This window comes from Sceloporus occidentalis, unplaced genomic scaffold (assembly GCF_023333645.1).
Source record: "Sceloporus occidentalis isolate IW3139 unplaced genomic scaffold, rSceOcc1.0.p SCAF_4, whole genome shotgun sequence".
In the NCBI taxonomy this organism is placed as follows: Eukaryota; Metazoa; Chordata; class Lepidosauria; order Squamata; family Phrynosomatidae; genus Sceloporus; species Sceloporus occidentalis.
The window spans coordinates 146062006-146077085 of NW_028316984.1; the positions used below are offsets into that span (position 1 = coordinate 146062006).

Sequence of the window (15080 nt, forward strand, 5' to 3'; positions counted from 1 at the left end):
GAAGAAGGCCACATGCTAGATGGATGGACTCTATAAAAGAGGTCACATGTATGAATTTGCAGGAACTGAGCCAGGCAGTGGAAGACAAGGAGATTTGGAGATGGCTCATCTACAGGGTTGCCATGGGATGACTCAAGAGCAACTCAAGGGTGGTTAACAACAAATGCTTGGAATTGTCTCTCTTCTTGTTATTGCTGTTGTGGGCCTTCAAGTCATTTCTGACTTGTGGGTACCCTAAGACAAACCTATCACAGAGTTTTCTTAGGCAGATTTTTTCAGAAGTGGTTTAATTTTGCCTTCCTCTGAGGCTAGGTTTCCATAACCAAGCAGGAATTTGAACCCTGGTCTCCAGAGTGGTAGTCCAATTCTCCCCTGTTGTTGTTGTTGTTGTTGTTGTTGTTGTTGTCTGCCTTAAATTCATTTCAGTCTTTTTTATTGACAAATGAAATTAATAAATGTTATAATACATTGATAAAATAAAATATTGGTTAGTTCCCCTTACAATAATATATAAAAACTTTTACATAATATCCTCCATACATATAATATATCCCTTTATATTCCATGCTTTACTACTTTATCTAAATCTAGTTCATAGATTTATGAACTTCGGCAGCACATATACTAAAATTGGAATGATACAGAGAAGATTAGCATGGCCCCTGCTCAAGGAATTCATTTCAGTCTTATGGCAACCCTAAGGAGAACGTTTTGTGGGGTTTTCTTGCCAAGATTTGTTCAGAGGACATTTTTACTGAAGAGATATAGGGACCAGACCCTGTGAGCTTCCATAGATGAAAAAGAGACAATCTATCCATGCTTTCCCTTCTGCTTCTTCTATAAGTTATACAGAAAAAAGCTTTGATATCTGAGGAAGCTAAATCCCTGAGCCATCACAACATGCTGCAACAAAACACAGGACGAGCATAGCCGCTGCCCCCACCAAGCATAGCCGCTTCCACCACTGTGAAGGAGCATGGTGTCAGGTTGCCTTTGCAAGCATGGGCTTACTTCCCACTTCTCTCACCCCTATCTTTCTGGCTGATTGTCTGCCTTGGTCTTGGCCTTAATGTGTTAAGGCATGTTCCAACTGAGGAAAATGAGGGCTAGTGCATAGCAGCTCCACCAGGATTTGGAGATCAGGAGGGGTGACTTAAGCCACAAAATACATGATTCCTGGAATTGGCAAGAAATCAAATAAGCAGCTTTTGCTAGAGGGAAGCTGAAAATAGGAAGAAGTATTGACTTCTCAGTTGTCTCTTTCTCTCTTTGTCATGTAAGAAGAGAGACAGGGTAGCCAAGAGAGCAGCCACACCGGATATCATGAACAGCAGAAGCCAGAATCAAGATTTTTAGACACCTGTAGTACATCCATGGGAAGATATTCTTTGTAATATACAGGGAGTAATATAAGGAATCATAGGATGGCTCGTGTGATGGGACTATAGCTATCAGGTTCTCAGGCAGAAGTCATTGCAAGTCCTTTTCCTTGAGATACTCAAGTCTGATTGAGGCTGTATCTGCATTACTGAAATAATCCAGCTTCAGACCACTTAAACTGCCATGGCTCAATGCTCTGTAATTCTTGGAATTCCACAGCATTGGCCGGAAAGGATGCATCACTCCTGGTCTTGATTTCAGCTGATTTTCAACTTCTTTGGTTATTTTGGGGGATGTGAGGTATTGTGGGAAATTGAAGTGGTAAGGATCAGGGTAAAAACACTATGTTTTGCAGCAGTTTTTAGCTATGGAGAAGGTTAGCCAAATACCACCCAATTTTTAATTTAAAAAAAATTGGATGGGGTTTGGTTTTGGTTAAGGGTCTTTAATTTGTGGAAGGGCCTTTCATCCATCAGAAGCATTTCCAGTAGTTGGTTATTTTTGCCATTTTCTTCACCACCCTGGGGCCTCTTATGGCACCTCCTATGCTGTTCCCCAACTTTCCAAAGTAATTTTCTTTTTTTATAGGGGCAGGGACATAGGACTCTGTAAAGGGAAGGGGGGAATCAGAGAAAATTCCCTCCTGTGAGCAGAATCCTGCATATGGATCCAGAAAACCTAACTCTATGTCACTCTCTCTTTAACTGCTTTTGGGTAAAGGTGTTAGGAATACATACAGAAACCTGAATAGAATTAGTTCTTCACAAGTAGACTTACATATGCAACAATTATAATTGGTCATTTTTGTATGTATACAGTAGAAGGCTGTTGTTACGTTACTATGTACAAAAGCCAGCAAAGTATGTGATGTGCATTAGTCCTGATGCACACTGGCCATTCTTGCCGGTGTCCTCATCTGCACAATTCACTAACAAGGGCCCCATTCATACTGGTCTAAAAGACCTGGAAGGAACTGGGCTGATCCGGATGCCCCTCCCCCGAATCGCTCCGTTAGCAAGTGCCCACTACAAATTTGAAATCGAATGCATTTTGACCTGCAAATTCAGAAATCGAATGCATTCAAGTCTGCTGGCGAGGTGGCTGCTGCCAATCAAGCTATCGTCATGGTGATGTTTGCAGGGCATCGTGGAAAGTGTCCTCCCTTTTTAAAGAGCCAGGCACAGGGGTTTCAGCGGCTGAAGCAGGGAGAGAGATGCCTCTCTCTCTCTCTCTCTCGTTTTTTTTATAAACCTGTGGGCTTTTGGGTCAGATCTGCCCCTGTCCCAGGCAAAGGATGGGATTGCCATGCATTTTTTTTTTTGCTTTTAAAAGCAACATTTTAGCTTTCCTTTTCCTCACCAAACAAATTGTTTAAAAATGTAACATTGATTGTGAGGTCTTTTGCAACATTATTGTAGCTTCCTCCTCTGCTGAACTCTTTTCTCCTGCTTACACTTTGCCATTGCCTTCCACTGAGGCTGAGAGAGAGTGACCTCATGGGATCAATTGGGAATTTCCCTACATCCCAGGCATGTCACCCCCCCCAAAAAATGCGCATAGATTGTCAAAAGAGGGTGCTTCTCCTGCATCCATTTCCCTACATCCCAGGCATGTCACCCCCCAAAAAATGCGCATAGATTGTCAAAAGAGGCTGCTTGAAAAGGGGGGGGGTTGTTGCTTTGATTGGGGGTTAGACTGGATGTCCCTTGGGGATCCCTTCCAGCCTTGGGATCGTGAGGGAGAAGAGCAATGGGGAGGCTGCAGGAGCGGGAAGTAGACCACCCCCCCTTTTCCCTCTGACACACACACACACACACACACACAGAGAGAGAGAGAGGCATGTCTCTCCCTGCTTCAGCTGCTGGAGGCCTGCTGCTGCCTGGCCAGCGACCCTCCTCCTCCTCCTCCTCCCGCCATTCCCTGGCTGCCAGGCTGGCTCTCGGGGGAGCCCCTCTCTGGGTGCCAGGCTCCAGGCTGGAAGCGGCTGCCTCCGTGGGCATGCAATGTGTCCTCCTGGGGTTGGCCAAGTCCCCCAGCAAGAGAGGCGGCCTTGAATGGCCCCGGAGGGAGCAGGGGCCAGCAGGACAGCAGGAGGAGGAGGAAGAGGAGGAGGAGGAGGAGAGCATCCCCTTCCTCCCGGTGCCAGGAGCCCTGCCTGCTCCTTGCCCAGCAGCAGCCCTTCTTCCCAGGGCTCTTTCCTCTTCCCCCTCCCCTCCGATGAGGGGAGGAAATGCCTTGCCCTTTGCCCACCCTCTGACCTAAATCCCTCCCTCAATTTGCCTCGATCGTGATCGAGGCCAAGTTCTCATTCCCAGGACCCGGGGTTTTTAAAAAGAAACGGTATTTGCGCCGATTTCAAAAACACCGCGCTAGGGGCCATTTACCACGGAACGGGTGTGCAAGCCTCGGATTCGCTTGTGTGAGATTCGGGGTGAGTATGAACTTCACGTGATTGAATCGGTTTCAGAACCGATTCTTTTGGTAGTGTGAATGAGCCCAAGGTTTCTTAGACCTCTGCTACTTAGCTAAGTATATGTAAATGTATGTTAAGTATAAAGTGATACAAAATTCCAGCAATCATTAATAATTTATTTTGTTAAGTGTAGAAAAAGTATCTTGGCTAGATTCAAGAGCTGTTTCCCTGTTCTCTGCCCCTAGTTCTGGCCAGAGTGGTAGAGAGAAAACACCATGGGGTGAGGCTATAACAACAAGAATAGTAGTGTGTGTTGGTTGAATTAAGATTACACATCCATGATGCAATGCAGCTATGAGGAAAACACACATGCATAAAAATAGCCGAGGGCCAGCCTATATTGAGGAATGTCAGCATGAATGGAACCAAGGAGAATTCTAATGAGGAGTCAGTTTTTCTGCAATACTCCACTGTTTGGAGCCAAAAATAACAGATCTGAAGATGAGTTTTCCACATCCTCTTCCAAATTAATTATTATAGAAGCGTCCCTAGAGAAGCAGGGTTTCTAGAATTCATGCCCTTTGTGAACTAAGTTTCTAATCCAATCTAAGTTTCTAATCTTGTTCTGTTCTCTGAGGCCAAGAGGAGCAATGGCTATATTATTTGTTTCTTATATTCTTTATTGGAATGCCAAAATGTTTTTAAAAACCAGATTGAGCCCAGTCCCAGTCATTTTAGACTCAGAGGAAAGAGACATGAAAATTGGAGGAAGGAACATCGACAATTTAAGATATGCAGATGACACCATACTACTATCAGAAAATAGCAAAGACTTAAAATGACTACTGAAGGAAGTCAAGGAAGAAAATGCAAAGACATGTTTGTAGGTGAACATTAAGAAAACAAAAATAATTAGCACAGTTAATTTACATAACTTTAAAGTAGATGTTGAAGACATTGAAATAGTATAGATTTTCCATACCCTGTCTCAATTGTTAATCAGAATGGAGACTAGGGCTTAGGTCAGCTATGGAAGAACTAAACAAGATCCTCAAGTGTAAAGATATATGATTTAATATTAACGTTAGAATTGTCCATTTCATTGTATTTCCAGTTTTTAAATATGCTTGTGAAAGCTGAACAGGAAAGAAAACTGATAGGGGGGAAAAGTCTGATAGGGGGGAAAAAATCAACTCATTTGAAATGTTATGTTGGGAAACAGTTCTTCAGATACCCTGGGCTGCTATAAAGAGAAATAAATGGGTCCTGGACTAAATTAAGCCTGAACTCTCTCTAAGAGCCAAGATGACTAGACTGAGACTGTTGTACTTTGGACATATCATGAGAAGACATGACTCACTAGAAAATAATATTGCTTGGTAAATTAGAAGGCTGTAGGAAATGGGTAAGGCCACATTCCAGATGGATAGACTCATAAAATCAAGAATCTTAGAGTTGGAAGAGACCTCAAGGGCCATCCAGTCCAACTCCCAACTGTGAGGGTATGATAGAGTGACTGAATCAAGGAAGCCACAATCTTGAGTCTGCATGATGTGAGCAGGGCTGTTGATGATAGGGTGACCTGGAGGTCTCTCATTCATAGTGTCACCATATATCAAAGTCAACATGATAGCAGTTAACAACAACTCATATATAAGATTGTCCCATAAACCAAGACTACCCATAGCCCAGCTATTTTTGGGTGTACATGTTACCACTTTAACAGCAGGAAATGAATGTCATGGAAACTTTTCTGACACCTTCCAGTATGTTGTCACAATTGCCACTTTTCTCCAAGTTCTCCTGCCTGAATTCAAGACGTGTCCTTGGATCACGCCTCTGAGTCATTGCCTCCTCTTCAAGTCTCTTATTGTTTGTGCTGGTGACACTAGTCACAGCTGCAACCTTTGCAAGGCTATACGCACTAATTGCTAGTTTACATTATGGTTACTTCCTGTTTGCTTTTTTTTTTTTTGCACGTCCATTCTCTCTCAGCATCACTCTAAACCACAACTATTTTCTCTTCCCTCTTTCTCCTGCATTAGACCATGTGTTTGATTTAGCACAAGTGTTTTGTTTTTTAAAAAAACTACTTTTATGTTTTAGAAAGGAGACCAAGTTTATTTACTTCTCTGCTAGACCCGGTGTTTGAGGAATGGGAAGAGGGACTGATGGGCATGGGACTGGTTGTTGTTCAGCTTCTGACTTGCTAATTTGATTACTCTGCTTGAAAGATATCTCACAATTCCTAACTAAAGGACGTTTGCCATGGTAGTGCCACTCTTCAGTTAACTACTTCTGTCATTTATAGAAGTATTATATTCTTTAATAATTAGTAGTCATGTGCTTGGTGATAAGACAAATACCTCCAAATGCTGTCTTAATTAGATTGTCCAAAGTTGCTACCCAAAATAGGTAAAGTTCAAATAATGTTAATGAAATTAGATAGATCTATACCATCTGACAATGTAGTGCAAAACACTGAGAGATCTGACACGTTATATTGTGCTGAGATACTGACGATATCTCTGAGTAGGTTATCATCTAATAGGAACATCAAGAAGACAGACTTTGCATTTAATTCAGAAGGCAGGAATGTTAATTGTCCATCACTCCCTATTTGCATGTTAATGCTTCCAGTTTCAAGTAAAACATCCCCATGTTCCAAGAAACTGTAAGAAACATCTGCAAAAAAGTCTCTTTCACTCCAGGAAGTACATATTTTATTGAATAAATAAGTCGCATAGATCCGTTTCATGCACACAAAATAGTGTGGACAGGCTGAAGCTTGCTAGTGATAATGCTGTTGCTGTTGCATGGTATGGCAGACAATCTTATTCATCACATCTTCTCAAGCACAATAGCATATCACAGAGAAAAGGAGAAAATATATTTCCTTTTTTTAAAAAAAAAAGGTGTAGAAAAATGATTGCCTATTTGTATGATTCCACAGCTGTTTTGTTCCTAGTAACATCTGGAGTTTGCTGATCCTGTTTTACTAGAAACACAAGTTCAGAGAAGAAACGGTAACCATGATTTCACAATGGGGTTTTACTGGGAATATTTGCAGTACCTTTTTGATATAATCAAGAGAGTCCTTTGTATATATGACGTGTGAGTATGTACAAGAATCTGTGTACACACCAACAAATAAATAGAGCATTTATACTGCTGACCGTTTGTTAATATTAAACATAAGTTTCAATCAGGCCAAAACCAGTAGCTATAAACATAATTTTAGTCACTTTCCAGAAACAAGTCAAAATGGTCAAAGGTGATTCAAGTCAGTAAACAAGATATTGTCAGAAAAGGAATATAAATAGGTGGAAGAGAATGACTGTTGTTGCCTTTAGTATAAATGTGGCTTTTTATTTATATTTTTAATTATTTTGAATGTTAAAAGCACAGAATACACAGTGCCCAGCCCATCTAATGTTAATCATTACCAGGGTCGTTTTGTAAACCATTTGAAGGTCATGCTTCCTCACCACTTTGCCCATTCTGTCTGTGACTCCTTTGATGTATGGTAAAAATACCTTCCCTTTGGGTGGCTGCTTGTCTTCACTTCTCTGGGTATTCCTGGGCCTGGCAGCCTGGCAGCCCTGGGATACCCAGAGAAGTGAAGACAAGCAGCCACCCAACCTTCAAATGGTTTACAAACCAACGAAGAAAATCCAGCAAATGCTTCGCTCAGCCAAGGACCAGAGAGACCCTCTCACAGCCGCAGGAGTTTACTGCATACCATGCAGTTGCAGAAAAGTCTACATAGGGACCACCAAACGCAGTGGGCAAACAAGAATCAAGGAACACGAGAGGCACTGCAGACTGGGTCAGACAGAAAAATCAACAGTAGCAGAACATGCCACAAACCATCCTGGGCATAAAATACTGTTTGAAAACACTGAAGTTCTGGACCATGCCAACCACTACTGTGTCAGGATGCACAGGGAAGCCATTGAAATCCACAAACACTTGGACAATTTCAACCGGAAAAAAGAAACCCTTAAAGTGAACAAAATTTGGCTACCAGTCCTGAAGAATAGCAAAATAAGGACTCAGCAAATGCAAATGGGAAACCATTCAGAATCAGGGGCTTTCCCAGAAGATCACCAATTAGCCGACATTAATCCTCTTTTGCATTAGCCTCCCAGGCTGAGGCCAGCCATCAGAGCACAGAACAATACACATGCAAATCACTCCTGCATTCCCAGGCTCACACAGTATATATACACCCAATTTTTCCAGGCAAAGCGTTCTCTGAAGATGCCAGCCACAGATGCTGGCGAAACGTCAGAAAGAAACTCTGCTAGAACATGGCCACATAGCCCGAAAAACCCACAAAAAAACTATGGATGCCGGCCATGACAGCCTTCGACTTTACAATAGTGAAGTAGTTTACCAACATCCCACCTATTTTAAATGGGTTTAGGTATATTTAAATTTGCACATACAGATAAAAGTTCAGAATTTAGGCCAACAAGTAAAAAGGCAGAACATAAACAAAACACATATCAGTCCCCAAAACACCATAATCGCTATCCAAAGATTCAATTCCAGAATTAAAGGTCCAATACACACTGCAGAAATAATCCAATCTGAGACCACTTTAACTGCCCTGGCTGAGTGTTAGGGGATTTTGGGAAGTATTTGTAGTTTTATTTCCATATTTTTGGGTGTATTTTTTAGAACTAAAGAAAAGTGCTTTAGATTTGTATTTTGATTTTGTGCATTTGATATGTTTCTAATAATCTGAGAGACACTAAACTGAAGTTGGAAACCACCAGTAATTGAGTGTAATGTCAATAATAAACCTCACATATGTGAGTTTGCATGTCTACTAACAGAGTTTTTTTTTCCCAGTGTGCTTATTTGCAGTGCCATGCCTAGAATTAAATGTTGGCCCTCACATCCTTAATCACACATTTCCCCCTAAAAACAAGACAGAAATGCTGGATTAAATCGAGTAGGAAAATATACTTCCTGTTTATAAAAATATCCTTCCTGAGTGGAAGAGTCCTCTTCCTGCAAGCATTTGTCTCCACATATCATATGAAATTCCAAAACCTGTTTCCATCAAGTAGGATAGCTTGTTTTACTTTGAGATTTTGTTGTTTCCCACCTAGGAATTACTCAAACTCCAGCATAACACTTGTGGTGGTGAGTACCACAGATTTATTTTTAAAGTCCGTGGCAATGAATACTATATATATATTTAAAATGGTACATAAAAATACCACTGAATTAATGTAATTCTTTTATCAAAAAAGGCCAAGATCCCATCCCCTCCCTAAATGCCCACTTGATATGAAGCCTCTTATCTATTGATCCATATAGTTTAATTTGAACTCACCTCAGCAAGGGAAGAGAGAAGAGGAGGGGGCAGGATCTTCTCCTTTCCTGTAGGCTCAGGAAAAGCAAATACTGCACTTTCTTCTAGTTTGTGTGTTCTGACTCATTAATACCCTTTGCCATCTTGACCACACTCTGATGTTGCTTGGCACATGTGTCATTGTTTTCATCTGTGACATGCTGGAGTGCATGGAAGGACACCTGCCAAATGACCAGTGAAAAGGTACTCTTTCTGGCTTTGTCTGCTAATTCAGGAAGACAATGTGCTACAAAGCATAACTATAATAAAAGTGTTTACATTATCTGCATTCTCCATTGACATGTTAGGCATTCAATAGTAATACATTTGTGTATAAAACCATCACAGGATGAACAGAGATTAAGTGCTGGTTATGACTCACGTGTGCCTTCATGTCATTTTTGATTTATGGTGACTGTAAGGCAAACCAAACCTACGATGGTGTTTTCTTGTCAAATTTGTTGCCTTTGCCTTCCTCTGAGGCTGAGAGTGCCCAAGGTCACCTAGTGGGTTTACAGGGTCAAGCAGGAATTTGAACCCTGATCTACAATCATTGGAGAGGATAACACCAGCATCATTAGCAGAGGATAATGGACGATAGCATCCTGCAAATGAAACCAACAATTCTGCGCAATTTTACGATAATAAAACAACAGCAGAACATGAGTGTGCTGAGCAAAGATCCACTTTTCTGTGGTCACAAGTCAATGAACAATTATGAACTCATTTCATATTTGTAACACTTGTGAGCAATTTCATTGTTGTTTTCATGTTGTTGTTTCCAGCTTCTTTTAGTACCAAGAGAAATGCCCATACTTTGTAACTATTGTTCCAAAACAGTGCCATATCTATCCTCTATTGCTTGCCTTTTGAACTACAGTTCACATAGCCTCTTTCTGTATTACGAAGAGCTGTGGTTTGACATGGCTTTCATGTCCCAAACAAGAACTCTTTGGAGCAGGGAGAAGGTGCTAGCCTTCCTTAAGCATGTTAAGAGAAATGGGGGTATACGCACCCTCATGAGATCTACCTTCCGGCCTAATTCTCTCCTTTACAGAAGCCTCACTGGGAGGTTGGCCAGGGATGGTTTTCCAAGGGCAATGGCACAGGTGAACTCTAAGTTCAACGTTATGAAAAATCATGCTGAAAGACAGCAGATAAACTGTAGAGGAAATTTTTACAAGCACAGTGTGCAATCTTTGTTTGTCTCAGGCTATCAATCCTGTGAAATTATCCCAGCAATGGCGTAGCTGGGAGGGTGGGTGGAAATGAGAGCATTGACCATCCAAATAAGAATTCTTATCCCAGTGAAATTTTCCTTCACAAATTTCTAGCATTACAGTAACTAGCATTAAAACTGTGCATTTAGAAATATATTTTAGGTATCCAAAGAAAGTGGGCAGGTAAATTTACCAAGGGATTGCAAACACAGCAAATGGAATAACTGAACCAACACACCTGGATATACACAACTAGATCTGCTTGTCACTCTGTCTTATCTTTGCAACTGGTTTTTGCCTGAACCAATCGTGAAGGTAAATATTCTGTCCCCTCCTCTCTTCTTCCCTCCTCTGTTGAATGCAAATTAGTTTTATAGTTACAATTCAATTTGCAGCAATTGAATGAAACTGAGGATCAAATGAGAAAGTGGGAGGAGGAAAGAAAAACTGGAACTTTTTAAAAGTATTTGAAAAGGTGGGACAGCAGAAGACTAATCAAGATGGTTCCTGCCACATTGGGAGGATTGGAGGGCATGCTGTAATGTAAAACCAGCCTTGAAGTGGTACCCAGCCCTTCATTCAAAAGCAACAGTCTTTTCAGCACTGGGAAGTTCCTGCTTCTTTCTTTGGCTGGCTAATAAATTCCTTCTCCTTTCCTGCTGCAGAATTGAATGCTAGCACTAGCGTGCTTCCAGTGCTGAGGTCACCTTCCCACTTCAAGTGTCTGCTGGAATGAATTGCTGATTAATCTGCTATCTTTCCTTTAATCACAATAATTGTTCTTTTCTGTAATTTCTTGCTGTTGTGTGGGGAACTAGTGACCTCAGCATGCTGGTATTTATCACTTTTATTGCCATATAGTGTCAGGATATGATTAGTGGGTGGAAAGCAGAATATGTTAGGTAATGTCCATGCAAAATGTTTGCAGAATATTTACAATTGTTGTCAATCACTGTGTGACCTACACAGACATATTCTGATCTATAATTGGTTATTTCAATTATTACTTTGTTTTATTAACTTGTGTTTATTTTGTCTTTTACAATGTAAGTTGCCAGGAGGGAGGTCTTTGGCCAGGAAGCCAGATATACAGGAAAGCAAATAAACATATTGGCGTGAATTTTATTGCTTAGTCCCAGAGCTTGGAATGTTTGGTCTGAAAATGCATTCAATAATATTAAATGTTATAATCAAGAGTCAGAGTAGCATAGTGGCTTGAGGGCTGGATAAGGATTCCAGGCAAAAAAACAGGTTTATCCTATCCTCATCCAGTGTAAATAAATTGACTAGGAGTGAGTGTTGAATGTTGCATCAGCCTTATCAATGGGATTGTTTCCTTGAAACCTTTGGGCATCAGCCTAACTTTGGTGCATGGCTGTGGGAGAAATGGCCAAGGGCTACCATTGCAATCCATCCCCCAGCTTTTGTAAAAAAGCTTGGATTGTTATTCTGAAAAGGTAACTGGACACTAGAAGGAACTTCTTGACAGCAATAGCATTTTAGCAAGAGAAGCAATTTGCCTAGAGAGCTCATGACATCTCCTTTTCTAGATGTCTTCAAAGAGAGACTGGACAGCTACCTCCTGGGAATGCTCTAGCTGGAGAGTCTGCATTGATCAGGAGGTTGGATCTGATGGCCCACGAAGGCCCCTCCAGTTCTAGAATTTTACAATTCAAACTCATTGAGTCTCCCAAAAAGTAACAATTGTGTCAGGGCATGTCTATGTTGATGGGAATATCCAGCTTATCTTCAGTGCACACACTGGGGCAAGTTGAGAACTGTCCACACTGTTCTCCTTTTCAAACACACCCATGTCCAGTAAATCTCACTATGTGCATCTGCTCCATTTTTTAAAATCCATGCACCATGCATATAAATGTACATATTTCTGAACTCCTCCCCGCTGCCTCACACCAACATTGATGTGGAGCATGGTTCACAGAGACACATCAATATCTGGATTTCCACGTGAAACAAGGATAAACCCTCACTCTCCCCCCGCCCTTTGGATTAAAACTCTGAGGTGGAGGAAAAGGTCCAAATTCAGCCCCAACCATCCTGTATGTTTTTGGGACAGCTCACAGTGAAAACTAGGTAACACCAGTTTCTTTGACACATGTAGATATGCCCTCACACAAAAGTTCACATTTTCCAGTTCCTCTTGAGGTTAGAATCTGCCACTGAAGGGTTTGGCTGAAATGCATGCCATGCTCCCTGAACTTTTTCCTTCCTATCTCTTGCACTCTCTTTATAGTGTAGGACTCTTGAGTAGATTTCTTTTCTTTTCTTTTTAGTGTAGGACATGCACAGCTTTCCCAGACATTTATAGTACTTTGGTGAGCCTCCTGGAAATGCTAATAATGTAACTTCCAGGAGCATGATGGCTGTATTAAGATATAACTGATTATAGCATTCATGCTTCTGGAAGTTGCATGGTCTTAAATTATGTAGACATTATAGTCCTAGAGCTTTAGCTATAGGTCTAGGCTGCTCTTAAAGCCCTCACAGGTACATCTGGTGGGAACACAGGAGAGGGCCTTCTCAGTGGTTTCTCCCAGACTCTGATACTCTATTCTGTGATAAACTGCACTGGCCACCTCCATAATCTCCTTCCAGTAGAGGTGAAAATGCTGAAAGGGGAAAAAAATCTATTTTTTTCCTTTCAGTGAGTTTATATTTTAGAATCAGTAGGATTCATTTTCTGGTTATCATTTGGTTCAGCATCAGCTGTGTACAAACCAAGAACTTTTGTAATGTGCATTCTGGGAAGATCACAGCAATTCTAACCTTTGTGCTCTTGATGGCAAAGCCATCAAGGTGTGGAGCTGAAGTTTCATTACACTAGAAACATTCTTGTTCATAAAATACCCTTTGTACTAGTGAGGGAACTTTGCTTTATTCACAGCACCTGAGCTTTCCCAGATCAGAGTGAAAGGAGGCAATGTTGCCCCCTGGAAATTAACTGATGCAAAGCTTTCAAAACACACATCATAGTCTATCTGGAAATCACCCAGTACTTCACAGTGTGAAATCACAAAACCCAACCATTTCATAGCAGCCTTTCAAGAGCATAATCTTTCTCAAGTCACCCTAAATTTGGGGAACTTAATGAAGCCTTTGAGAGCTTAATGAACCATGATTCTCATCAATCCTCACTACTAACCAGGCTGGCTGGGACTGATGGGAATTGGTGTCCAACAATATCTGGAGGTCTCAGATACCCCACCATACAACCTAAACAAAAAATAATTATATTAATGAAATCACCACCAACAATCTCCCACCAGTCATACCAGCTGCAGCATTCCATACTTTCCAACTGTCCCAATTTGGCAGTGACAGTCCGGATTAATGGTCTGTCACCACACTTTTTAGCTGCTTCTAAAATGTCCAGTTTCTCTCTCTTTCTTTCACTTTACTCCTTTGTTTTCAGCTTACTACATTTGTTGCAAACTGAGTTCAAAGTGCAAAAGTAGGGGTAGAGAATAAGGGAACAAAATATTACCCTTCCCAATAGGCTCAGGCAAAAGCAAACTGTTGCAGCTTCTCCTAGCTTGTGTTCTTTCTCATGAATAATGTTTGCCACTGAACCCCAGCATCTTGATGTTGCTGGTTTTCATCTGTTAAATGTTGGAGGATATGGGATTCAAAGATTTGTGGCCTCCAAAAGTAATTTTTCCAAGTTCTGCTTGAATGTTATACTTTCCATGTCCTATAAGATCAGTATAAGATGGCCATTTTTCCCAAATTGTTCTGAAGGGGAATAGGAGACAGTGCAAACTCACACATGTAGCCAAGAGGATTTCCCCAAAAGAGCAGGAAGCAAGACTGGTGTTTGAGCACTGTCATTTCAGGACTGTCATCTTTTCAGCTCATTCATGCCAGGCACCTGGCTTGTCCATCTCACACACTTTCCATTCTCACACGCATTCCTTCTTGTCCTGCTAATTGATGCTAAGAACAGGTCCCACATTAACCCTGTGCTCCTGGGAGCCATAGTTTAAGTTCACCCTTGTTCTGAATTTAGTGGTATTGTTGCAGGAGACCTTTAAAAATGGTTGCTGTTCTCCTCACCCTCACGGTGTTACTCTATTTTGTTTGTACTGAGAAATATTGGCTGCTCTTTTGCAAGTAAGCAGGCAGCAGTGAGAGATTGAGGCAGTAGTTTCGACAGTACAGCCTTTAATTGGGCTGCCATGAAACAAAACATAAACAAGTTGATCCTGTAAGCAAAGCCTGGATTCCAGCTCCTAGTATACTAGTTCTAAGCAACCAGCATAAATATTGCTGCAAGGCTAAGCGATAACCCTGGGAAGGAGTAGAACAGGGCAACTCCTTCTTAGCAAAATGCACACATCTTATTAGTAAGATTTACAATAGAAATACCTGAAGAGGATTTAGGGACTGTAGTCTAAAATGTAACTTTTCCCAGGCTCTGCACCAGGCTTCAGGTGTATGTGAGGCCCATTTCTTCAGCTGCACTGTTCTTTTGTGTGTGTGCATGGGAGATCTAGTAAAACAGTTCATATTCCACACAGGGTTTCATTCCCAATCCTCCAGCAGTGAAAAATAAGAAAAGAAGAATAACCTTGCTAGATATGATCCAAGCCTATTTAATCCAGTCTTCAGATTCCAGCCTGAGTAAACTGGATTCATCTGGGTCCTTGCAAGCTGGACATGGTTGGGTTCCCTTCTTTCA

At 41.3% G+C, this 15080-nt stretch overlaps 1 pseudogene; it reads left to right on the forward strand.

Annotated features, from left to right (window-relative positions):
• The first annotated feature begins 604 nt into the window (after positions 1 to 604).
• Positions 605 to 673, forward strand: LOC149314803 (U6 spliceosomal RNA; annotated as a pseudogene).
• The last annotated feature ends 14407 nt before the right edge of the window (positions 674 to 15080 follow it).